The sequence below is a fragment of the Chlorocebus sabaeus genome, unplaced genomic scaffold (assembly GCF_047675955.1).
Source record: "Chlorocebus sabaeus isolate Y175 unplaced genomic scaffold, mChlSab1.0.hap1 unalloc_scaffold_517, whole genome shotgun sequence".
Classification (NCBI taxonomy): domain Eukaryota; kingdom Metazoa; phylum Chordata; class Mammalia; order Primates; family Cercopithecidae; genus Chlorocebus; species Chlorocebus sabaeus.
Genome location: NW_027327834.1, coordinates 28,351 through 55,630, shown reverse-complemented (window position 1 = coordinate 55,630; position 27,280 = coordinate 28,351). Strand labels below are relative to the sequence as shown.

Genomic DNA, 27,280 nt, shown 5'->3' with positions numbered 1-27,280 from the left:
TCTGTTCTTGTGATAGTTTGCTGAGAATGATGGTTTCTGGCTACATCGATGTCCCTACAAAGGATGCAAACTCATCCTTTTTTATGGCTGCATAGTATTCCATGGTGTATATGTGGCACATTTTCTTAATCTAGTCTGTCATTATGGACATTTGGGTTGGTTCCAAGTCTCTGCTATTGTGAATAGTGCTGCAGTAAACATACATGAGCATGTGTCTTTATAGCAGCATGATTTATAATCCTTTGGGGATATACCCAGTAATAGGATGGCTGGGTCAAATGGTATTTCAAGTTCTACATCCTTGAGGAATCGCCACACTGTCTTTCACAGTGGTTGAACTAGTTTACAGTCCCACCAACAGTGTAAAAGTGTTCCTATTTCTCCACATCCTCTCCAGCACCTGTTGTTTCCTGACTTTTTAATAATTGCCATTCTAACTGGTGTGAGATGGCATCTTACTGTGGTTTTGATTTGCATTTCTCTGATGGCAAGTGATGATGAGTATTTTTTCATGTGTCTGTTGGCTGCATAAATGTCTTCTTTTGAGAAGTGTCTGTTCTTATCCTTTGCCCACTTTTGGATGGGGTTGTTTTTTTCTTGTAAATTTGTTTGAGTTCTTTGTAGGTTCTGGATATTAGCCCTTTGTCAGATGAGTAGATTGCCACAATTTTCTCCCATTCTGTAGGTTGTCTGTTCACTCTGATGGTAGTTTCTTTTGCTGTGCAGAAGCTCTTTAGTTTAATTAGATCCCATTTGTCTATTTTGGCTTTTGTTGCCATTGCTTTTGGTGTTGTAGATATGAAGTCCTTGCCCATGCCTATGTTCTGAATGGTATTGCCTAGGTTTTCTTCTAGGGCTTTTATGGTTTTAGGTCTAATATTTAAGTCTCTAATCCCTCTTGAATTAATTTTTGTGTAAGGAGTAAGGAAGGGATCCAGTTTCAGCTTTTTATTTATGGCTAGCCAGTTTTCCCAGCAGCATTTATTAAATAGGGAATCCTTTCCCCATTTCTTATTTTTGTCAGGTTTGTCAAAGATCAGATGGTTGTAGAAGTGTGGTATTATTTCTGAGGGCTCTGTTCTGTTCCATTGGTCTATAGCTCTGTTTTCATAGCAGTATCATGCTGTTTTGGTTACTGTAGCCTTGCTGTATAGTTTGAAGTCAGGTAGCGTGATGCCTCCAGCTTTGTTCTTTTGACTAGGATTGTCTTGACAATGCGGGCTCTTTTTTGGTTCCATATGAACTTTAAAGTAGTTTTTTCCAATTCTGTAAAGGAAGTCATTGGTAGCTTAATGGGCATGGCATTGAATCTGTAAATTACCTTAGGCAGTATGGCCATTTTCACGATATTGATTCTTCCTGTTCATGAGCATGGAATGTTCTTCCATTTGTTTGTGTCCTCCTTTATTTCACTGAGCAGTGGTTTGTAGTTCTCCTTGAAGAGGTTCTTCACATCTGTTGTAAGTTGGATTCCTAGGTATTTTATTCTCTTTGAAGCAATTGTGAATGGGAGTTCATTCATGATTTGGCTCTCTGTCTGTTATTGGTGTATAAGAATGCTTGTGATTGTTGCACATTAATTTTGTATCCTGAGACTTTGCTAAAGTTGCTTATCAGTTTGAGGAGATTTTGGGCTGAGACGATGGGGTTTTCTAAATAGACAAGCATGTTATCTGCAAACAGGGACAATTTGACTTCTTCTTTTCCTAATCAAATACTCTTTATTTCTTTCTCTTGCCTGATTGCCATGGCCAGAACTTCCAACACTATGTTGAATAGGAGTGGTGAGAGAGGGCATCCCTGTCTTGTGCCAGTTTTTAAGGGGAATGCTTCCAGTTTTTGCCCATTCAGTATGATACTGGCTGTGGGTTTGTCATGAATAGCTCTTATTATTTTGAGATACGTTCCATCAATACTGAATTTATTGAGAGTTTTTAGCATGAAGGGTTGTTGAATTTTGTCAAAGGCCTTTTCTGCATCTATTGAGATAATCATGTGTTTTTTGTCTTTGGTTCTGTTTATATGTTGGATTACATTTATTGATTTCAGTATGTTGAACCAGCCTTGCATCCCAGGGATGAAGCCCACTTGATCATGGTGGATAAGCTTTTTGATGTGCCTCTGGATTCGGTTAGCCAATATTTTATTGAGGATTTTTCTGTCAATGTTCATCAGGGATATTGGTCTAAAATTCTCTTGTTTTGGTGTGTCTCTGCCAGGCTTTGGTATCAGGATGATACTGGCCTCATAAAATGAGTTAGAGAGGATTCCCTGTTTTTCTATTGATTGGAATAGTTTCAGAAGGAATAGTACCAGCTCCTCTTTGTACCTCTGGTAGAATTTAGCTGTGAATCTGTCTGGTCCTGGACTTTTTTTGGTTAGTAGGCTATTAATTATTACCTCAATTTCAGAGCCTGCTATTGGTCTCTTCAGGGATTCAACTTCTTCCTGGTTTAGTCTTGGGAGAGTGTATGTGTCCAGGAATGTATCCATTTCTTCTAAGTTTTCTAGTTTATTTGTGTAGAGGTTTTTATAGTATTCTCTGATGGTAGTTTGTATTTCTGTGGGGTCGGTGGTGATATCCCTTTATCATTTTTTATTGCATCTATTTGATTCTTCTCTCTTTTTTTCTTTATTGCTCTTGCTAGTGGTCTATCAATTTTGTTGATCTTTTCAAAAAACTAGCTTCTGGATTCATTGATTTTTTGAAGGGTTTTTTGTGTCTCTGTCTCCTTCAGTTCTGCTCTGATCTTAGTTATTTCTTGCCTTCTGTTAGCTTTTGAATGTGTTTGCTCTTGCTTCTCTAGTTCTTTTAATTGTGATGTTAGGGTGTCAATTTTAGATCTTTCCTGCTTTCTCTTGTGAGAATTTAGTGCTATAAATTTCCCTCTACACACTGCTTTAAATGTGTCCCAGATATTCTGGTATGTTGTATCTTTGTTCTCATTGGTTTCAAAGAACAACTTTATTTCTGCCTTCATTTCGTTATGTACCCAGTAGTCATTCAAGAGCAAGTTGTTCAGTTTCCATGTAGTTGAGTGGTTTTGATTGAGTTTCTTAATCCTGAGTTCTTGTTTGATTGCACTGTGGTCTGAGAGACAGTTTGTTATAATTTCTGTTCTTTTACAGTTGCTGAGGGGTGCTTTACTTCGAACTATGTGGTCAATTTTGGAATAAGTACAATGTGGTGCTGAGAAGAATGTGTATTCTGTTGATTTGGGGTGGAGAGTTCTGTAGAAGTCTATTAGGTCCGCTTGGTGCAGAGTTGAGTTCAATTCCTGGATATCCTTATTGACTTTCTGTCTCGTTGATCTGTCCAATGTTGACAGTGGGGGGTTAAATTCTCCCACTATTATTGTGTGGGAGTCTAACTCTCTTTGTAAGTCTCTAAGGCCTTGTTTTATGAATCTGGATGCTCCTGTATTGGGTGCATATATATTTAGGGTAGTTAACTCTTCTTGTTGAATTGATCCCTTTATCATTATGTAATGATCTTCTTTGTCTCTTTTGATCTTTGTAGTATAATGTCTGTATTATCAGAGACTAGGATTGTAACCCCTGACATTTTTTTGTTTTCCATTTGCTTGGTAGATCTTCTTCCATCCCTTTATTTTGAGCCTATGTGTGTCTCTGCACGTGAGATGAGTCTCCTGAATACAGCAAACTGATGGGTCTTGACTCTTTATCCAATTTGCCAGTCTGTGTCTTTTAATTGGAGCATTTAACCCATTTACATTTAAGGTTAATATTGTTATGTGTGAACTTGATCCTGTCATGATGATGTTAGCTGGTTATTTTGCTCGTTAGTTGATGCAGTTTCTTCCTAGCATCGATGGTCTTTACATGTTGGCATGTTTTTGCAATGGTTAGTACTGTTTGTTCCTTTCCATGTTTAGTACTTCCTTCAGGAACTCTTGTAGGGCAGGCCTGGTGGTGACAGAATCTCTCAGCATTTGCTTGTCTGTAAAAGATTTTATTTCTCCTTCACTTATGAAACTTAGTTGACTGGATATGAAATTCTGGTTTGAAAATTCTTTAAGAATGTTGACTATCAGCCCCCACTCTCTTCTGGCTTGTAGAGTTTCTGCCAAGATATCTGCTGTTAGTCTGATGGGCTTCCCTTTGTGGGTAATGTAACCTTTCTCTCTGACTGCCCTTAACATTTTTTCCTTCTTTTCAACTTTGGTGAATCTGACAATTATGTGTTTTGAAGTTGCTCTTCTTGAGGAGTATCTTTGTGGCGTCCTCTGTATTTCCCGAATTTGAATGTTGGCCTGCCTTGCTGGGTTAGGGAAGTTCTCCTGGATGATATCCTGCAGAGTATTTTCCAACTTGGTTCCATTCTCCCCATCACTTTCAGGTACACCAATCAGATGTAGATTTGGTCTTTTCACATAATCCCATATTTCTTGGAGGCTTTGTTCATTTCTTTTTACTCTTTCTTCTCTAAATTTCTCTTCTTGCTTCATTTGATTCATTTGATCTTCAATCTCTGATACTCTTTCTTCCAGTTGATCAAGTCGGTTACTGAAGCTTGTGCATTTGTCATGTAGTTCTTGCATCATGGTTTTCATCTCTATCAGGTTGTTTATGGACTTCTCTGCATTGGTTATTCTAGTTATCCATTCGTCAAATCTTTTTTCAAGGTTTTTAGTTTCTTTGTGCTGGGTTTGTAGTTCCTCCTTTAGCTCTGAGAAGTTTGATCAACTGAAGCCTTCCTCTCTCAACTTGTCAAAGTCATTCTCCATCCAGCTTTGTTCTGTTGCTGGTGAGGAGCTGCGTTCCTTTGGAGGGGGAGAGGTGCTCGGATTTTTTGAATTTTGAGCTTTTCTGCACTGCTTTTTCCCCCTGTTTCTGGTTTTATCTACCTTTGGTCTTTATGATGGTGATGTATGGGTGAGGTTTTGGTGCGGATGTCATTTCTGTTTGTTAGTTTTCCTTCTAACAGTCAGGACCCTCAGCTTCAGATCTGTTGGAGTTTGCTTGAGGTCCACTCCAGGTAGGCTCCTCCCAGTTAGGCTCTCCAGTTAGGCTACTTGGGGGTCAGGGACCCACTTGAGCAGGCAGTCTGTCAGTTCTCAGATCCCAACCTCCATGCTGGGAGAATCACTACTCTCTTTGAAGCTGTCACACAGGGACATTTACATCTGCAGAGGTTTCTGCTGCTTTTTGTTTAGCTATGCCCTGTCCCCAGAGGTGGAGTCTACAGAGGCAGGCAGGCCTCCTTGAGCTGCAGTGGGCTCCACCCAGTTCGAGCTTCCTGGCTGCTTTGTTTACCTACTTAAGCCTCAGCAATGGTGGGCACCCCTCCCCCAGCCTCACTGCTGCCTTGCAGTTGGATCTCAGACTGCTGTGCTAGCAATGAGAGAGGCTCTGTGGGCTTGGGACCCTCTGAACCAGGCATGGGATATAATCTCCTGGTGTGCTGTTTGCTAAGACCCTTGGTAAATCACAGTATTGGATGGGAGTGACCTAATTTTCCAGTGTTCTGTGTCACAGTTTCCCTTCGCTAGGAAAAGGAATTCCCTTCCCCCTTGCACTTCCTAGGTGAGGCGATGCCTTGCCCTGCTTTGGCTCTCACTCGTTGGGCTGCGCCCACTGTCCTGCACCAACTGTCCAACATGCCCCAGTGAGATGAACCCGGTACCTTAATTGGAAATGCAGAAATCACCCATCTTCTGTGTTGCTCACGCTGGCAGCTGGAGGCTGGAGCTGTTCCTATTTGGCCATTGTGGCACCAACCTCACTTGATATGATTTCTAAATTTAAATACCTTTGAGACAAACATGAATTGTGAAGGGATTTAAAAATGCCAGTGAAAAATGGAATTAAAAATAAAAATATAAATATCAACTTTATTTCTCAATATAATCTCTACTGAGGTCAAGACACTGCATTAAGGGATGATCCCAACCATTCAGTCCATTGATAAAGAACTGAGGGTCATGGGAATTTAACCATGTCAATGCAGTCTTCTACTATTAACTGAAGAAAAATGGGTGCCCTTTACAGTTATTTTAAGATTAGGAAAAATAAGGTCAGAAGAAACCAAATCAGGACTGTAATGTTGATGCCTAATAATTTCCCATGAAAACTCTTTCAAAATTACCGGTGTTTGATGAGAGGAAGGAACAGAAGTGTTGTTGTGGTGCAGAGGGACTCTCTAGTGAAGCTTTACAGGGCACTTTTCTGCAAAAGTATTTGCTAATTTTCTCTAAGAACTCTCCTACTAAGCAAATATTATGGTGCTTTGATCCTACAGAATGTCAACAAGGAAAATGCCTTGAGCATCCCCAAAACCTCTATGGCTTTTGCTTTTGAGAAGTTTGCTTTTGCTTTGACTGGACCACTTCTACTTCTTGGTAGCCATTGTTTTAATTGTGCTTTGCCTTCAGGATCCTATTGATAAAGTCAGTTTCACTCCCTGTTATAATTCTTCAAAATAATGCTTCAGGATCTTGATTCTGCTTGTTCAAAATAGTCACTAATAGCCTACTTTTGTCCATAGCTGATCTAGGCACAAGGGTATTTGGGACTCATCAAATGTAAAGTTTCTCAACTTTCACGTTATAGTCAGTATTGTGTAAGCTGAACCAATTGAGATGTCTGTGGTGTTGGCTATAATATCTCTCGTTAATTGTCAGTTCTCCTCAATTAGGGCATAGAAACAATTTTTTTTCTCTCAAAAATTGGAATGGATGCCCCTCCTCTGTGGGCTTCCTCTTCAACATTGTCTTATCTCTTCTTAGAATCAGGTATCCCTTTGTAAACGACTGATCCTTCAGGTCATTTTTCCCATAGACTTTTCTTAAAGAATAATTTATTTCACCGTTTTTTGTACCCCAGCTTCACCATAAATTTGATGTTTGTTCTTGTTTCAGGTTTGGCAGAATTCAAGTTTGGCAGAATTCATGTGGCTCTTTTCAGACAGATGTTTTAAATCCTGTTCACATATGTTAAAACAGGGCCGCGCATGGTGGCTCACGCCTGTAATCCCTGCACTTTGGGAGGTTGGGCAACATGGCAAAACCCTGCCTCGACAGAAAATACAAAAATTAGCCTCTACAAAAAATACAAAAATTAACCAGACAAAGTCCCAGCTACTTGGAAGGCTGAGGCAGGAGAATCGCTTCAGCCTGGGAAACAGAGGTTACTTTGAGCCAAGATTGCTCCACTGCACTGCAACCTCGGTGAGAGGAGTGAAACCCTGTCTCAAAAATAAGAAAAAGTTAAAATAAACTAGTATATGTGGGTTTTGATGCAAAAGTTAAAAGTTCATGCATAGTTTTTTCATAATTGTTATTTTGCATGAACTTATTGAAGCCCCATATTATTTGCCATAATTTTCTCATCTTATTAATTTCTATATACATACAGAATTTCCAATTTGTGTAAACCTTTCTTCCCAGTTACTGAACAATTATTTTAAATTGGAAAAATATGAGCTATTTTAATCTATATTTTTGTTTTCTACTTCTGAATATTTTAGAGAAAATATGGATAATGAGACTTGTAAAATGGAGATGTTTGGAAGTTTCTATTACCAATGACAAATTAATTTTTAAATAATTTCAGGAAAATTTAGGTGAATGTCTGTACTTTCATATGAACATTCATAGTAAAACAGATTTTTTAATTTCTACCCTTGATAAACTTTAATGTAAAATATGTGAGTAAATGTGTACTTTTCCGTTCCTCATGAACATTCTCAAGTTTATGCTATCTGGATTTTCTCAGGACGAATTACAAGCTGTATATGCTGCTGAAGTGTCTCAAAGATTATGTCCCAAAGAGAGTGCCCTACTGTTTTTCCAATATTAATTTATAAGTTTTACCAAGTTACAAGTTTTTTTTTCGTAAAATATAAAACGTTTTGCCTCCAGCAGAAATACATTTTGGAAGATAACTTTCCTGTGGTAAGGGGTATAAAGGAAGCTTGGATTTGTTCTGAGAAAGGGAGAGGGTACTTCTGCCCATTGCCATGCACATCTGATTTTAGAGCTGAATGCCTTTCTGAGCTTGGCTCACTCCTCTCAAACTTGCTGGTAAATGGACACAAATTAAAGAGAAATAATTGTACACCATTTGGGATCAACGAATCCAGATATCTGAACCATTGTTTATTATTTGCCCCTCCCACCCTCTCACCCTTCCAGATCTCTAGTGTCTATCATTCCACTTCTATGTCCAGGTGTACAATTATTTAACTCACACTTACAAATGAGAACTTCATGTGTTCATTTGTACAGATTCTCTTCCACCTAGCTACCTCTGAGACTGCAAGAACAATCACTCCTCCCCCTCCTCCTTCTCAGCCTACTCAAACAGAAGACCAGGAGCATTATCTATCTATCTATCTATCTATCTATCTATCTATCTATCTATCTATCTATGCACACACACACACGTACACGTATATATACACACACAAATATATATACACACATATGTGTACATATACACACACAATCATAAAGAATTTGCATTTTAAAGAATGGCAGAACCATAGTTGTTCAAAAATCAACTATATAATTCTATATATGATAAATGTCTACTAGAAAGTTCACGTTGAAAATTGCAAACACGACTTAGAAAAAATAAAGTTTTTAAAAATTTTATTTCATTTTAAGTTCCAGGATACATGTGCAGGACGTGCAGGTTTGTTACATAGGTAAGTGTGTGCGATGGTGGTTTGCTGTACCTATCAACCCGTAACCTAGGTATTCAGCCCCACATGGATTAGCTATTTATTCGGACGCACTCCCTCCTCACTTACCCCCAGACAGGCTCCAGTGTATGTTGTTCCCCTCCCTGTGTCTATGTTTTCTCATTGTTCATCTGCCACTTATAAGTGAGAACATGTGTATTTGGTTTTCTGTTCCTGCATTAGTTTGCTGAGAATAATGGCTCCCAGCTTCATCCATGTCCTTGCAAAGGACATGATCTCATTCCTTTTTATGGCTGTATAGTATTCCATGGTGTATATGTATCACATTTTCTGTATCCAGTCTGTCACTGATGGGCATTTGGGTTGATTCCATGTCTTTGCTATTGTGAATAGTGTGGCAATGAACATATGCATACAAGTATCTTTATAAAACAAGAATTTATATTCCTTTGGGTATATACCCAGTAATGGCATTGCTGGATCAAATGGTATTTCTGATTCTAGGTCTTTGAAAAATCACCACACTGTCTTCCACAGCGTTTGAATTTACATTCACTCCAACAGTGTAAAAGTGTTCCTGTTTCCCCACAGTCTCACCAGCATCTGTTGTTTCTTGACTTTTTAATAATCACCATTCTGACTGGCATGAGATGGCATCTCACTGTGGTTTTGATTTGTATTTCTCTAATGATCAGTAACGTTGGGCTTTTTTTTCATATGTTTGTTGGCTGCATAAGTGTCTGTTCATATCCTTTGCCCACTTTTAAAAATATTTTTATTTTCACTTTTTAAGACAGAGTCTTGCTGTGTCACCCAGGGTGGAGTTCAGTGGCACAATCTCGGGTCACTGCAACCTCTACCTCCCAGATTCAGGTGGTTCTTCTGTCTCAGCCTCCTGAGTAGTTGGGATTACAGGCACCTGCCACCACATCTGGCTAATTTATTGTATTTTGAGTAGAGACTGAGTTTCACCAGGTTAGCCAGGCTGATCTTGAACTCCTGGCCTCAAGTTATCCGCCCACCTCACCTTCCCAAACTTCTGGGATTACAGGTATGAGCTACTGCACCCAGTTTTTGCCCACTTTTATATGGGGTTGGATTTTTATAGTTTTGGGTTTTACATTTAAATCTTTAATCCATTTTCAGTTCACTTTTGTATAAGGTATAAGGAAGGGGTCCAGTTTCAGTTTTCTGCATATGTCTAGATAGTTTTTCCAGCACCATTTATTATTAAATAGGGAATCCTTTCCCCATTGTTTGTTTTCATCCAAAATAAAATGGTTGTAGATGTGCAGTCTTATTTCTGATATCTCCATTCCATTCCATTGGTCTATGTGTCTGTTTTGTACCACTACCATGCTGTTTGGGTTACTGTAGCCTTGTAATATGGTTTGAAGTCAGGTAACAGGATGCCTCCAGCTTTGTTATTTTTACTTAGGATTGTCCCGGGTATATGGACTCTTTTTTCGTTTCATATGAATTCTGAAGTAGTTTTTTCTAATTTTGTAAAAAATGTCCATGGTAGTTTATGGGAATAGCATTGAATCTATGAATTACTTTGGGAAGTATGGCCATTTTCATGATATTGATTCTTCTTACCCATGAGCATGGAATGTTTTTCCATCTGTTTGTGTCCTCTCTTATTTCCTTGAGTAGTGGTTTGTAGTTCTCCTTGAAGAGGTCCTTCACTTGCCTTGTTAGCTGTATTCCTAGGTAGGTATTTTATACTCTTTGTAGCAATTGTAAATGTGAATTAATTTGTGATTTGGCTCTCTTCTTGTCTATTGTTGGTGTATAAGAGTGCTTGAGACTTTTGCACACTGATTTTGTATCTTGAGACTTTGCTGAAGTTGCTTGTAGCTTAAGAATCTTTTGGGCTGAGGTGATGAGATCTTATAGATATAGGATCATGTCATCTGCAAGAAAAGAAAGTCCGACTTCCTCTTTTCCTGTTTGAATATGCTTTATTCTTTCTCTTGCCTGATTGCCTTGGCCAGAACTTCCAACACTATATTGAATAGGAGTGGTGAGAGGGCATCCTTGCCTTGTGCCAAATTTCAAATGGAATACTTCCAGCTTTTGCCTGTTCAATATGATAATGACTGTGGGTTTGTCATAAATGGCTCTTATTATTTTGAGGCATGCTCCATCAATACCTAGTTTCATGAGAGTTTTTAGCATAAAGGAATGTTGAATTTTATCAAAGACCTTTTCTGAGTCAACTGAAGTAATCATGGGGTTTTTGTCTTTAGCTCTGTTTATGTGGTGGATTACATTTATTGATTTGCATATGTTGAACCAGCCTTGCACCCAAGGGATGAGGCCGATTTGATCTTAGTGGATAAGCTTTTTGATGTATTGCTGGATTTGGTTTGCCACTATTATATTGAGAATTTTGCAACAAAGTTTATCAGAAATATTAAGCTAAAGTGTAGTAAATACATTGAAAACAATAACAGATTGATTAAAAGACTAAATAATATGAATCCTAAGTGTTTTCACAACTGATTTATAGAGTAAAAGCATTGCCAAACTAAATGAGCTTGGCCAAAAACTGTACAGGGTCTGAGATGTTGTCTCAACTTCCATTACTCATTGTGAGGTGGACCTACAGTAACTGTATTTGATGCAAAATTTCATGTTGATGGAAGCTGAGATGTCTTGCAGTCTCAGAGGGACAGTATTCTGGTGTGTCTCCCTTTGCCCTGTCAGGAATAAAGATCTAGACTCTACAGGTTTTGCCAAAATATACAATATGTAGGAAATGGGGCAGGGTTTAGGCTGTGAGGCAAAGCCTAGAGATATAAAGAAACAGCTTCTGACCCAGGGCTCATGAAGTCAGGTTAGTTTCAGAGATGATGGTGGAGTGAGCATAGTACAGTCTTTGGAACCATTCCTTCCCCTTATTTGTTCATAGGCCAGATGTGCTCAACTAGGGGGCATCTCAGGTCTGATGAACAGAGTCCTGGAGAGACAAAGGGGCAATCCTGAGGAAGAGGCTCAACAGGGAGGAAGGAGCCACCATTTTCTCTCCTGAGAAAAATCCTTCTTCCTAGGAAACCATAGGATTTTCCTTGGTCTCAGTGAGACTTTTTCTGAGTGAAGAGAGCAGAGAGAGCAAGGGACTGATGTGTTATCTGTTTCCACCTCCTGCAGTGATTCTGAAACCATGGGGGACAGAATTATCTTCAGAATCATGAGCAATCCAGATGTCATGGTTTCACACAAGACACTGGAAGTTCTTATCTCTGGGGGGTAGACACTGGTCATTGATACTCTTTAAAGCTCATTCACTGATTACAAAGTGAGCCAAATTAATAATCTACTGCAAGTTTTACTAAACTCACTTTACTCGACACACAATTCACACAGACACATTGTTAATATACACATTTTGATGCTTGGACAGGGTTGGACCCAAGATTCTGTACTTCTATGGAGCCCTGTGTTCTGCCCAGGTGTCATTTACTCTCAGGTAAGTAAACTGATCACCATAACTAACAAGAGATTGATCTGTGATGATTAGAAATGAGAAGATCTGTTGGTTATGTTTTATTGGGATGGATTCTATTAACATTTAAATACAGTTTAAAAACACAGCTTTACAATGAAAAGTAAGAAGCAAATATAAAAAGTGAAGGGGCTATTCCCCAAAGTAGTTTACACTGAAATACCACCAGAGAAAAACAACTCTCAGGACAGGGATACTGCTTCAAAGACACAGATTTCACAGCTGGATGGTTGATCTAGAATTTCCGAAAATTCCATCCTTTACTCATGAAATGCAGTTTATTTAAGAACTTTCTAATTTGACTGTAGTTTCATACTCACACTTATTTGGAAATGAATTACATACTGGTGAGGAAATTTTCCCTTTAAATTAAACTTAAACTCATACCATAAAATTAGCAGCATCTGTTTGTCTGTTCCAAGAATTAAATAGGTTCTACCCAGGGCACCTGAGGTCAGTTGAAAACAAAAGCAAAAGAAGTTGGAATAAAAAGTAAGAACACCCTTCCAATGTTACAAATGCATCCCAGTCTCAATTATTCACATTCACGAGAATGATTCACCTATATCCCACTTTAGCAAAATTTCACCTACTCTTGACTACCAATTGACTAATCAAAACAAACCAAGACAGAATAATAAATTCAAATTCATCGAGTACACTGAGGGGAAAACCTACACCTCAAAATGTAGTATACAGCTATTCACACAGGATGTCATCTACTGTGAAAACACATGCACAGAGACAGTCCCTTCACATGATCAGAATACTCACAACTCCACAAGAATATATTAGATATGGGATCATCTTGAAATGCGGCCATCACTAACCAGTTGTCCCTTTTACATAGACAAAAACCTGAGGACCACATTATGTTATGTAGGAATGACTGTACACTTGTGTGCGTGTGTGTGTGTAGGGATCCGGCAAATCCAATAGACATTCCAGTGATAACCTTTTCATGTTCAGCCTCTTGATTCTATATCCGAGTGAAATGACTTGCCAGTGGAGAACAAGATAAGTCTTTGCAAGAAGTGGTCTGGTGGGAGCTAGATACCCAAATCAGAAAGCATCGAGTGTTGGAAACATGCACTGAAGTTAGACGAAATACTCAACGCACAATTTAGACGGTGAAAGACTTTCGGGTAATCATGCAGTCACTGAGAGGCTGATTGATGACATTCCCCAAATTTATGATTGCAAGAAGAGACAAATACTCGTGACATTCTATTTCCGGTGGTTGGGGACATACAATGGCAGTTTAAGAAATCATGAAATCAAGAAACTTGAGTAATCAGAAGGTACGCCAGCTAAAACCTTCGATTCCTTTAACAAAGGATGAAAACAAAAACCACATATCACACAGCATGGGAGATGACATTTTCATATGTATGTGATAATGGATCAACATTTGAGAGAGATGCAATAAAAAGTTGTAAATTTGACAAAAGCAAACAACCAGAATTAAACACTGGAAAAGCCTGGGTGACGGGAGTGGAGCGCCCTGTCTCAAGAAGAAAGAAACAGAGAGATTTAAAAGCAGGGAGTGAAACAGAGGTTTGTACACCATTGTTACTACTGGCCCGTGTTTCAGTAGGAAAAGGCGAAAAGAAGGCATTTATCTCATGTATTCTTGCATGGATTGCTCAGGATCTGGGATGTTGCCTCCGTTTCCAGTTAGGCATTGTGTGGTGGACTGGTAGTTCCCACATTTGGTGCAAAATGTAAAGCTGATGAACGTAGACATGCTCCCCAAACTAGGAGGGGCAGAATTTGGGTGTGTCTTCATGTCCTTTGGCTTACCAGGAATGAAGATCCTGGCTCCAGGGATTTTGTCAAAATGTCTTAGAGAGTGAGAAACGGGGCAGAATTTAGGCCCGGCGCCAAGGCCTCGAGGTGTAAAGAAACATGCTGGCCTCAGGGCCCATGAAATCAGGATGATTTTAGGGAGGATGGTGGAATGAGAGGACTGTGACCTTTGGCCCCGTTTCTTTCCATTGTCTTTCATGGGCCAGGTGTGTTCATTCAGAAGGCTTCCCGTGCTCGATGAAGAGTCCTGTGGGGGGAAAGAAGCGCTGCTTAGAGAGTTGCTCCACAGGGAGAAAGGAGCCACGATTTTCAGGAGAATGATCCCCAGAAGCATGAGCAGTCCAGATGCTGTGGCTTCACACAAGACACTGGAGGGTGTTACGTCTGAAGCCGGGACCTGGGCATCGGTGTTCTTTCATGCTCATAACTGATTTTCAGGTGAGCCCAATGGATCACCTGTCTGCCAGTCATGCTCATCACACTGTAGTTTACACACACGTCACACAGAGACACTGTTAATACGCACATTAGTGTGCTTGAGCAGGGTTGCACCCAAGATTCTGTGGTTGTACGGAGCCCTGAGTTATGCCCTGGACATCTTTACTCTCTGGTTGGTCAACTTGGATCACTGTACTGAACGAGAAATGGAGCCTGAAATCCAATTGGCGAATACACAAAAGGAAGGGGCCATTTCCCACAATCATTTCCACTGCAACACCACCTCGGATGAACAAGTCTCATTGCAGGTCAGGGACTATGCTTCGGAGATGCACCTTTCGCAGCTGGACGATTGACCCGGAATCTCCCAAATGCCATTTTGATACACATCAAATGAGTTTTATTTCAGTGCTTACTGCTTTTATTTTAGTTGAATACACACACGCTCCTGTGTTTGATTTCCTTGATTATCAATACGATTTACTTCCAAATGACTCACATACCAGTGGGATGATTTTCTGCTTCAATTCATTGGAAATGGACAGCATTCAATAGGCAAGTGTGTCTGTCTGTCTGTCTCCAGCATTCTGTGGGTTCCACCAAGGCCACAAGTCCTAGGGCGCCTGAGGTCCATTCAACAAGCAATGTAAAAACGGTGAGGCAGGTTCAAAAGAAGAACATCCTTCCTCTCTTCAAATGTGTCCCAGTTTCCACTACTCAAGGTAGCGAGAAGGATCCACAGAAGTCCCACGTTCGCAAAATTTCAACTTCTGGTGCTCACCAACAACTGATGAATGAAACACACCCCAAGAGAAAATAGTCAACCCCGTCCCCTGCAATAACCTCACGCGCAACCCTACACTGCAATATGTCCTATTCAGAAATTCACACTGAATGTCATCTACCATGAACACAAACACACAGACACTGCCTCCACAGGTTCAGAAGACTCACGACTGCAAAACTCGATGTTTCCCATGTCTGGGTTCATCCTGAAACGCAGCCATCACTATCCAGTTGTCCCTCTTGTGTAGACAGAAACCTGGGCTCCTCATTACTTTATGTCGGATTGACTGTGTATGTGATGTGATGGTGTGTGTGTGTGCACGCACGAACCCCCTCGTGGGTGTGTGTGTGTGTACGTGTATGTGTGTGTGTGTCAGTGTGTGTGCGCATGCACTCCTGCGTTTGGGTGGAGACTTTTCCTGAGATCACTGGCACACAAACAGAGCCCTCTTGCTGTATTTGTTCCTCCCTTTGGATCTCCTGGTCCTCCCTTGCAGAGAAGTGAGTGTGTCAGTGTTCATGGACTCCTGAGGTGTCAGGTTCCTTGAAGAGAGGTTCAGCAGGGAACTTTGCTGTTCAGGATGATGGTTGTTCATCCCACTCTTGTATTTTGATGGATGAATCACAAGCACATTGGGAGGCAGGGTACATTCGACTTTTCTGACGTTGAAGTCAGGCTTGGTTTTGTTTTGCTCTTGGAGGAACTTCCAGTGGTCTAAGGTGCTTTCCTGAGTGGCTCTTTCCACCAAGTGCTCCTCCAAGTCAGGTACCTGGAGGCAGGGTTCTCTCTGGAGCTCTCCTTGCGTTGCTCACCTGTCTTTGTGTTCAGCGCCAAGGGCTCCTGGTTCCCTGCCTATTGACACACTCTCACTGCATCTTTCCAGTTCACTCTTCTGGATGTAAAAGAGGACATAGGCCTGTTGACTCAGGACAGAAGCGATGCTACAGGCAGTGACCTCGGCGTCATCCATTTTATTCCACTGGCTTCCTGGAGCTTTGACATAAGAGAGGTAATGTCCGTTGTGACAACACCACCCAGCGTGGACCAGCACAGCATAGAGGACATAGACAAGAGGTCCTGTGTTCTGCTGAGACATGTATGGCTGCATGTCAAGGCACTCAGGGTATTGCACATTCTTGGCAAGTTTGTTGCCTGTGACATTGGAGAATCTCTTCAATACAAGGATGAGGACCTTGGCAGAAGTGTGTAGGGTGAATGCCTTGTAGGCAGGCGCCTTCTGGAGACAAAGACCACAATGATAGGCATTCTCTCCATTGAGTTCTTCGGGCTTCACCACCTGTTCCAAAGCTTGCTTCACACTCTGAGCTGCTTGTATATCCAGGGCAATGTCCAGGTAAGGGCCAAAGGTGTCCGAAACGCCCTGGCAGTGGAGACACTTGATTTGAGATCTCCAGCAGCCTCCAAATATCTGGTGGATGAGGGTGGTGTCCTCAGAGTCATGATCTACTTGCTTGTGCCCGGGGAGACGTGCCTTTTTCATGGCATCCACAATGAACATCAGAAATTCATGGGCATCTTCCTGTTTGCCTTGATGGAAGCCAGTAGCCAATGCCTGTGAGGGCTGGATGATGTGGCCAGGACAGTGGAGGGCCCGTGTGATGTGAGCTTCCATCGTACACAGCATGCAGCACTTGTGACGATGACAAAGTTAAGAGTGCTCCCGGGACAGCATGTAGTTGGCATGGGGTGGTGTGTATGTCAGGCTCTGCAGGGAAGCATTCATGTAGCAAGTATTTCCCATATTCTGGAGCCCAGCCCCCACCGCAGCAGGTCTCCTGCTACTGAGAGGAAGCTTCTTTCCGGGGGCAGGCTGTCTTGCCACAGGAACCAAACCATCACAGAGGTTGACATGGGTCTCAGATGACAGTGGTGACTTCTCAGGTAGAGAAGTCCACTGGATTTCAGCAAAAGCTGCATCTGGCCGAGAAGATGTGAGTTTTGAAAAGTGGTTGAACTGCCACTCACCTCCCAAGTGGAGTGAATCGGTCTCCATGTTGCCAGGAGCAAGGATCACAAACTTTTTCTGCTGGGACCGCACGTTGCAGAAAGACGCTATCTCTTCCGAAAGAGTCTTCAAATGACGCGCCATTTGACTGCATCAGCCCCTATATAACTAACCCCTGCCTACCGCAAACACCCCACCCACCCATCAGGTACACGGTCCACCAATCCAATATCAGCACTCAGTTAAAGAATGAGTCATAGGGTGTGTCCCCTTTTATTCCCCAGGGAGTTCACTTAAAACTCCTGGGGAATCCGTTAGTTTACTTAAAACAGTGCTAGGGAATAATTCTGTCCTCACGAAACAATGCGTGTGTTTGTGTGTATGTGTTTGCTTGCGTGAGCTTGTGGGCATGCGGAATTATGCCCATGTGAGTGTTTCTTTGTGCTTGTTTATATGTCTGGGTGTGTGTGTGTTTAAGATGCAATGTGCTTCTAACTATGTGCTTTTGGCTGATACGATCATCCTTTCAGGAATTGAAGGACAGGAAGTCAGACCTGTACTTTCTGACTTGAGAATCATCAATGAAGTACAGTTAATAACACAGTGTATTTGTTTCCTTAATATTAAAGAAGAGATCTGTGCAGTCTAATAAGTATTCTAGCGATAACCTTTCCATGTTCAGCCTATTGATTCTGTGTTCGAGTGAAATGACTTACCAGTGGGAACCAAGACATGTCTTTGCAGGAAATGCTCTTGTGGAAGCTATATACCCAAATCATAAAGCATCAAGTGTTGGAAACATGCACTGAACTTAGACGAAATACTCAGTGCCCAAATTAGACTGTGAAAGACTTTCAGGAAATCATGCAATCACCGACATACCAATTGATGACATTCCCTGTATTTATGATTGCAAGTAAAGAGAAATACTCATGACATTCTATTTCCAGTGATTGAGGTCATATGACCACAATTTAAGAAATCATGAAATCAGAAAACTTAACTAATCACAATCTAATCCAACTAAAACCTTTGGTTCATTTAAGAAAGGATGAATATAAAAATAATATATCACGCAGCATGGGAGATAATATTTTAATACGTATGTGATAATGGATCAACATTTGAGAGAGATGAAATAAATAGTTGTAAATTTGAGAGTAGCATATAACCAGAATTAAACACTGTAAATGCCTGGGTGATGGGAGTGAGTCCCTGTCTCAGGAAGAAACATAGAGATTTAAAAGCAGGGCATCTAAAAGAGATTTGCATACCATTGTTAATACTGGCAGTTGTTTTAGTAAGAAAGGGAAAAATAAACCATTTGTCTTAGGGATTCTTGCATGTATTTTTCATCGTCTGAGATGTTGCTTCCAATTCCAGTTAAGCATTGTGTGGTGGACTTGCAGTTACCACATTTGGTGGAAAATGTCATGCTGATGAAGGTAGACTTGTTTCCCAAACTAAGAGGGACAGAATTTGGGTGTTTCTTTGGGACTTTTGGCTTACTAGGAATAAAGATCCTGACTCTAGGGATTTTCTTAAAATTTTTCAGATAATGAGAAAGAGAATAGAATTTAGGCCAGGCGCCAAGGCCTCGAGGTGTACAGAAGCATCCCCGGTCTCAGGGCCCATGAAATCAGGAAGATTTTAGGGAGGCTGGTGGAATGAGGAGAGTGTGACCTTTGGCCTCCTTTCTTTCCCTTTTCTTTTCATGGGTCAGGTGTGCTCTATCAGAAGGCTTCCCCTTTCTGTTGGACAGAGTCCTGGAAGAAGAAATGAGCGCTGCTGAGAAAGATGCTCCACAAGGAGGAAGGAGTCACTATTTTCAGGGGCATGATCCCCAGAAGCATGAGAAATCCAGATGCCGTGGCTTTACACAGGATGCTGGAGTTTCTTTCCTCTGGATCCGGGAGCTTGGCATCAGTGTTCTGTAATGCCCATAACTGATTTTGAGGTGAGTCCACTTGATAACCTGTCTGCGTGTCATGCTCATTACACTGCAATTCACACACACGTCACACCGAAACACTCTGAATGAGCATATTTATGTGCTTGAACAGTGTTGCATCCAAGATTCTGTGATTCTACAGAGTCCTGAGTTCTGTCCTGGACATCTCTACTCTTGGGTAGGTCAACTTTGATCACTATACCTAATGATAAATGTACCATTAAATCTAATCAGCAAATACACTAAAGGAAGGGGCCATTCTCCATAATTGTTTCACTAATTGTCAACTTTAATAACTGTACCTAAGAAGAAAGGGATCTGTGATGATTCCACATCAAAGAACCTGTTGATTTTTTGTCATTTGAATGAATTATGTTAACATTTAAATAGAGTTTAAAACCCCAGATTTCCCATGAAATCTAATCAGCCATGAAATCTAATCAGCAGATACACAAAAGGAAGGGGCCATTCTCCAAAATCGTTTCCACTGAAACACCACCACCAATAAACAAGGCTCATTGCAGGAAAGGGATCCTGCTTCCAAGATCCAGTTTGCACAGTTGGACGATTGACCCAGAATCTCCCCTAATGCCATTTTTTAACACCCCAAGTGAGATTTATTTCTGGGTTTTCTAATTTTAGTTCAGCTGAATACACACACTCCTGTGTTTCAATTTCTTTCAAACACCTTTTAATAATGAAGTATCTTGCTGCTTCACCCCTTATATAACTAATGCCCACCCACTAGTTCCACTACATTTACCCATCAATTACCCAATTTCCCAATGAAATATCAGCAGTCAATTAAGTTTTGTGTCTTAGGTTGTATTCTTTTGTATTCCTCTGGGAATTTAATGGACACAGCTTAAAATGTGATTATAGAACAGTTGAATCAGATTTACTAATCAGTGTTATGGGCAAATATGATAGGAGTGGAACTGGGTTAGGACAGTGGCTACACATTTGCCTTATTTCATGTAAAACAATGCCAGTTAACAATTGTGTACATATTAAACAGTTTGTGTCTGTGTGTGTATTTGTATCTTTGTGTCTGGATGTGACTGTGTGTGTGTGTGTGTGTTGAGAAGTACTTCCAAGCATGTGCATCTGGGAGATAAGATCATTCTTTCCACGATTGAACTACAAGAAGTTGGAACTACATTTTCTGATTTGAGAATGTGTAGCGATGTTATGTAATTAACACAGCATATTGTGTCTTAATTAAAATGGAGAGATCAATGGAGTCAAATTGACATTCCAGAGATAACCTTCCCATTTTTGACCAATTGATTCTATATCACGTTGTAATGATCTGGCTGTGAGGACAAGACAAGTCTTTGCATGAAATGGTCTTGTGGAAGCAATATATGCAAATAATAAAGCATCAAAAGGGACTATGCCTTCAATTTGTAGAAATATTCACTGAAGTTTGATGAAATTCTCAATGCCCAAAATAGACTACAGAACACTTTCAAGAAAACATGCTATAACCCAGAGATTAATTGATGACATCCACCGAAGTTATGAGTGCAAGAAAAGAGAAATATTCATGGAATTTTATATCCAAGAGTTTCTTGTATATGACAGCATATTTTGAAAAGTCAAAATCAGAAAAACTTGACAAATAGGAAGATAACTAAGCTAAAACCTTTTGTTCATTAAAGGAGCGATGAGAGGCAGTTCCAAGATGGCCGAATAGGAACAGATCCAGCCTCCAGCTCCCAGCGTGAGTGACACAGGAGACGGGTGATTTCTGCATTTCCAACTGAGGTACCGGGTTCATCTCACTGGGGCTTGTTGGACAGTGGGGGCAGGACAGTGAATGCAGCACACAGAGCAACCGAAGCAGGGTGAGCCTTCACCTTACCCAGAAAGTGCAAGGGGGAAGGGAATTCCCTTTCCTAGCCAAGGGAAACCGTGATACACAGCACCTGGAAAATTGGGTTACTCCCACCCTAACACTGTCCTTTATCAAGGGTCTCAGCAAACGTCACACCAGGAGATTATATCCCGCATCTGGCTTGGAGAGTCCCACGCCCACAGAGCCTCCCTCATTGCTAGCCCAGTAGTCCAAGATCTAACTGCAAGGAGGCTGCAAGGCTGGGGGAGGGGCGCTCGCCATTGCTGAGGCTTGAGTAGGTAAACAAAGTGGTGGGGAAGCTCGAACTGGGTGGAGCCCGCCACAGCTCAAAGAAGCCTGCCTGCCTCTGTAGACTCCACCTCTGGGGAGAGGGCATAGCCAAACAAAAGACAGCAGAAACCTCTGCAGATTTAAATGTCCCTGTCTGACAGCTTTGAAGAGAGTAGTGGTTCTCCCAACACGGAGTTTGAGATCTGAGAACAGAAAGACTGCCTGCTCAAGTGGGTCCCTGACCCTGGTCCCTGAGTAGTCTAACTGGGAGACACCCCCACTAGGGTCAGATTGACACCCCATACCTCACACAACCGGGTACCCCTCTGAGACGAAGCTTCCTGAGGAATAATCAGGCAGAAACATTTGCTGTTCAGCAATATTCACTCTTCTGCAGCCTCCACTGCTGCCACCCAGGCAAACAGGGTCTGGAGTGGACCTTGAGCAAACTCCAACAGACCTGCAGTTGAGGGTCATGACTATTAGAAAGAAAGCTAACAAACAAACAGAAAGGACATCCACACCAAAACCCCATCTGTACATCAACATCATCAAAGACCAAAGGTAGATAAAACCACAAAGATGGGGAAAAAGAAGTGCAGAAAAACTGAAAATTCTAAAAATCTGAGCACCACTCCCCCTCCAAAGGAACGCAGATCCTCTCCAGCAATGGAACAAAGCTGAACAGAGAATGACTTTGACGAGTTGAGAGAAGAAGGCTTCAGACGATCAAACTTCTCCAAGCTAAAGGAGGAAGTTCGAACCCATAGCAAAGAAGCTAAAAACCTTGAAAAAAGATTTCCTGAATGGCTAACTAGAATAACCAATATAAAGAAGTCCTTAAATGACCTGAGAGAGCTGAAAACCATGACATGAGAACTACATGACAAATGCGCAAGCTTCAGTAACCGACTCGGTCAACTGGAAGAAAGGGCGTCAGTGATTGAAGATCAAATGAATAAAATGAAGTGAGAAGAGAAGTTTAGAGAAAAAAGAGTAAAAAGAAATGAACAAAGCCTCCAAGAACTATGGGAATATGGGAAAAGGCAAAATCTACGTCTGATTTGTGAACCTGAAAGTGAGGGGGAGAATGGAACCAAGTTGGAAAACATTCTGCAGGATATCATCCAGGAGAACTCCCCCAACCTAGCAAGGCAGGCTGACATTCAAATTCAGGAAATACAGAGAACGCCACAAAGATACTCCTCTAGAAGAGCAACTCCAAGACACATAATTGTCAGATTCACCAAAGTTGAAATGAAGGAAAAAATGTTAAGGGCAGCCAGAAAGAAAGGTCGGGTTATGCACAAAAGGAAGCCCATTAGACTAAGAGTGGATCTCTTGGCAGAAACTCTACAAGCCAGAAGGGGGGGTGGGGCAATATTAAACTTTCTTAAAGAAAAGAATTTTCAACCCGGAATTTCATATCCAGCCAAATTAAGTTTTATAAGTGAGGGAGAAATAAAATCCTTACAGACGAGCAAACGCTGAGAGATTTTGTCACCACCAGTCCTGCCCTACAAGAGCTCCTGAAGGAAGCACTAAACATAGAAATGAACAACCGGTACCAGCCACTGCAAAAACATGCCAAAATGTAAAGACCATTAATGCTAGGAAGAAACTGCATCAATTAATGAGCAAAATAACCAGCTAACATCATAGTGACAGGATCAAGTTCACATGTTACAATATTAACCTAAATGTAAATGGGCTAAATGTTCCAATTAAAAGACACAGACTGGCAAGTTGGATAAAGAGTCAGGAGCTCTTGTAGGGCAGGCCTGGTGGTGACAAGACCCATCAGTTTGCTGTATTCAGGAGACCCATCTCACGTGCAGAGACACACATAGGCTCAAAATAAAGGGATGGAGGAAGATCTACCAAGCAAATGGAAAACAAAAAATGGCAGGGGTTGCAATCCTAGTCGCTGATAAAACAGAGTTTAAACCAAGAAAGATCAAAAGAGACAAAGAAGGCCATTACACAATCGTAAATGGATCAATTCAATAAGAAGAGCTAACTATCCAAAATATATATGCACCCAATTCAGGAGCACCCAGATTCATAAAGCAAGTCCTTAGAGACTTACAAAGAGACTTGGACTCCCACACAATGATAATGGGAGACTTTAATACCCTACTGTCAACACTAGACAGATCAATGAGACAGAAAGTTAAGGATATACAGGAATTGAACCCAACTCTGCACCAAGCAGACCTAATAGACATCTACAGAACTCTCCACCCCAAACCAACAGAATATACATTCTTCTCAACACCACCTCGCACTTATTCCAAAATTGACCACATAGTTGGAAGTAAAGCACTCCTCAGGAAATATAAAAGAACAGAAACTATAACAAACTGTCTCTCAGACCACAGTGCAATCAAACAAGAACTCAGGATTAAGAAACTCAATCAGAACTGCTCAACTAAATGGAAATTAAACAACCTGCTCCGGAATGACTACTGGTTACATAATGAAATGAAGGCAGAAATAAAGATGTTCTTTGAAACGAATGAGAACAAAGATACATCATACCAGAATCTCTGGACACATTTAAAGCAGTGTGTAGAGCAAAATTTATACCAATAAATGCCCACAAGAGAAAGCAGGAAAGATCTAAAATTGACATCCTAATATCACAACTAAAAGAACTAGAGAAGCAAGAGCAAACACATTCAAAAGCTAGCAGAAGGTAAGAAATAACTAAGATCAGAGCAGAACTGAAGAAGACAGAGACACCAAAAACCCTCCAAAAAGTCAATGAATCCAGAAGCTGGTTTTTTGAAAAGATTAACAAAATTGATAGACAGCTAGCAAGACTAATAAAGAAGAAAAGAGAGAAGAATCAAATAGATGCAATAAAAAAATGATAAAGGGGATATCACCACTGACCCCACAGAAATACAAAGTACCATCAGAGAATACTAAAAACACCTCTACATAAATAAGCTAGAAAACCTAGAGTAAATGGATAAATTCCTGGACACATACATTCTCCCAAGACTAAACCAGGAAGAAGTTGAATCCCTGAATAGACCAATAACAGGCTCTGAAATTGAGGCAATAATTAATAGCCTACCAACCGAAAAAGTCCAGGACCAGAAAGATTCATAGCCGAATTCTACCAGAGGTACAAGGAGGAGCTGGTACCATTCCTTCTGAAACTATTGTAATCAATAGAAAAAGAGGGAATCCACCCTAACCCATTTTATAAGGCCAACATCATCCTGATACCGAAGCCTGGCAGAGACACAACAAAAAAAAAGAGAATTTTAGACCAATATCCCTGATGAACATCCATGCAAAAATCCTCAATAAAATACTGGTAAACCAAATCCACAGCACTTCAAAAAGCTTATCCACCATGATCAAGTGGGCTTCATCCCTGGGATGCAAGACTGGTTCAACATACACAAATCAATAACGTAATCCAGCATATAAACGGAACCAAAGACAAAAACCACATGATTATCTCAATAGATGCAGAAAAGGCCTTTGACAAAATTCAACAGCTCTTCATGCTAAAAACTTAATAAATTCAGAATTGATGGAACATATCTCAAAATAATAAGAGCTATTTATGACAAACCCACAGCCTATATCATATTGAATAGGCAAAAACTGGAAGCATTCCCCTTGAAAGCTAGCACTAGACAGGGATGCCCTCTTTCACCACTCCTATTCAACATAGTGTTGAACTTCTGGCCAGGGCTACCAGGCAAGAGAAAGAAATAAAGGGTATGAAATTAGGAAAAAAGGAAGTCAAATTGTCCCTGTTTGCAGATGACATGATTGTATACTTAGAAAACCTCATCCTCTCAGCCCAAAATCTCCTTAAGCTGATAAGCAACTTCAGCAAAGTCTCAGGATACAAAATCAATTTGCAAAAATCACAAGCATTCTTATACACCAATGACAGACAAACAGAGAACCAAATCATAAGTGAACTCCCATTCACAATTGCTTCAAAGAGAATAAAATATCTAGGAATCTAACTTACAAGGGATGTGAAGGACCTCTTCAAGGAGAACTACAAACCACTGCTCAATGAAATAAAAGAGGACAGAAACAAATGGGAGAACATTCCATACATTCCATGCTCATGGATAGGAAGAATCAATATAGTGAAAATGGCCATACTGTGCAAGGTAATTTATAGATTCAATGCCATCCCCATTAAGCTGCCAGTGACTTTCTGCACAGAAGTGGAAAAAACTACTTTAAAGTTCATATGGAAGCAAAAAAGAGCCCACATTGCCAAGACAATCCTAAGTCAAAAGAACAAAGCTGGAGTCATCACACTGACTGACTTCAAACTATACTACAAGGCTACAGTAACCAAAACAGCATGGTACTGGTACCAAAACAGAGCTAGAGACCAATGGAACAGAACAGACCCCTCAGAAATAATATCACACTTCTACAACTATCTGATCTTTGACAAACCTGACAAAAACAAGAAATGGAGAAAGGATTCCCTATTTAATAAATACTGCTGGGAAAAGTGGCTAGCCATAAGTAGAAAGCTGAAACTGTATCCTTTCCTTACACCTTATAAAAAATTAATTCAAGATGCATTAGAGACTTAAATGTTAGACCTAAAACCATAAAAACCCTAGAAGAAAACCTAGGCGACACCATTCAGGACACAAGCATGGGCAAGGACTTCATGTCTAAAACAGCAAAAGCAATGGCAACAAAAGTCAAAATTGACAAATGGGATCTAATTAAACTAAAGAGCTTCTGCACAGCAGAAGAAACTACCATCAGAATAAACAGGCAACCTACAGAATGGGAGAAAATTTTTGCAATCTACTCATCTGACGAAGGGCTAATAACCAGAATCTACAAAGAACTCAGAGAAATTTACAAGAAAAAAAAAAAAAGAAAAAACAATCCCATCAAAAAGTGGGCAAAGGATATGAACAGACACTTTTCAAAAGAAGACATTTATGCAGTCAACAGACACATGAAAAAATGCTCATCATCACTAGCCATCAAAGAAATGCAAATCAAGACCACAATGAGATACCGTCTCACACCAGTTAGAATGGTGATCATTAAAAAGTCAGGAAACAACAGGTGACGGAGAGGATGTGGAGAAATAGGAACACTTTTACACTGTTGGTGGAACTGTCAACTAGTTCAACCATTGTGGAAAACAGCATGGCGATTCCTTAAGGATCTAGAACTAGAAATACCATTTGACCCAGACATCCCATTACTGGCTATATCCCCAAAGGATTATAAATCATGCTGCTATAAAGACACATGCACACATATGTTTATTGCAGCACTATTCACAACAGTAAAGACTTGGAACCAACCCAAATGTTCATCAATGATAGACTGGATTAAGGAAATGTGGCACATATACACCATGGAGTACTATGCAGCCATAAAAGAGGGTGAGTTCATGTCCTTTGTAGGGACATGGATGCAGCTGGAAACCATCATTCTCAGCAAACTACTGCAAGAACAGAAAACCAAACACCACATGTTCTCACTCATGGATGGGAATTGAACAATGAGAACACCTGGACACAGGAAGGGGAATATCACACACCAGGGCCTGTTGTGGGGTGGGGGGAGGAGGGAAGGATAGCATTAGGAGATACGCCTAATGTATATGACGAGTTAATGGGTGCAGCACACCAACACGGCACATGTATACATATGTAACAAACCTGCACTTTGTGCATATATTCCCTAGAATATAAACTATAATAAAATAAAATAATAAAATAAAAAAGGGACCATGAAAATAAATGAAATGTAACACACAGCATGTGAGATAATGTTTTAATACATATCTAAAAATGCCTTAAAATTCAATAGAAATTAAATAAAATCTTCTAAAACTTGACAAAAGGAAAGAACAAAAATTACAGACTGGAAAAGCCTGGCTGACTGGAGTGATGTCCTGTCTCAAGAAAGAACAAACAAACACACAAACAAGCAAAGGATTCTGAAAGCAGAGAATCAAACAGATATTTGTACACCGTTCTTCCTT

The 27,280-nt window shown here is 40.6% G+C and overlaps 1 long non-coding RNA gene across 1 annotated transcript; it reads left to right on the top strand.

Annotated features, from left to right (window-relative positions):
- The first annotated feature begins 11,444 nt into the window (after positions 1–11,444).
- Positions 11,445–26,189, top strand: LOC140711291 (uncharacterized). Its single transcript, XR_012092446.1, has 3 exons — positions 11,445–12,143; positions 18,903–19,136; positions 20,795–26,189. It is a non-coding gene; the product is annotated as an uncharacterized lncRNA (long non-coding RNA).
- The last annotated feature ends 1,091 nt before the right edge of the window (positions 26,190–27,280 follow it).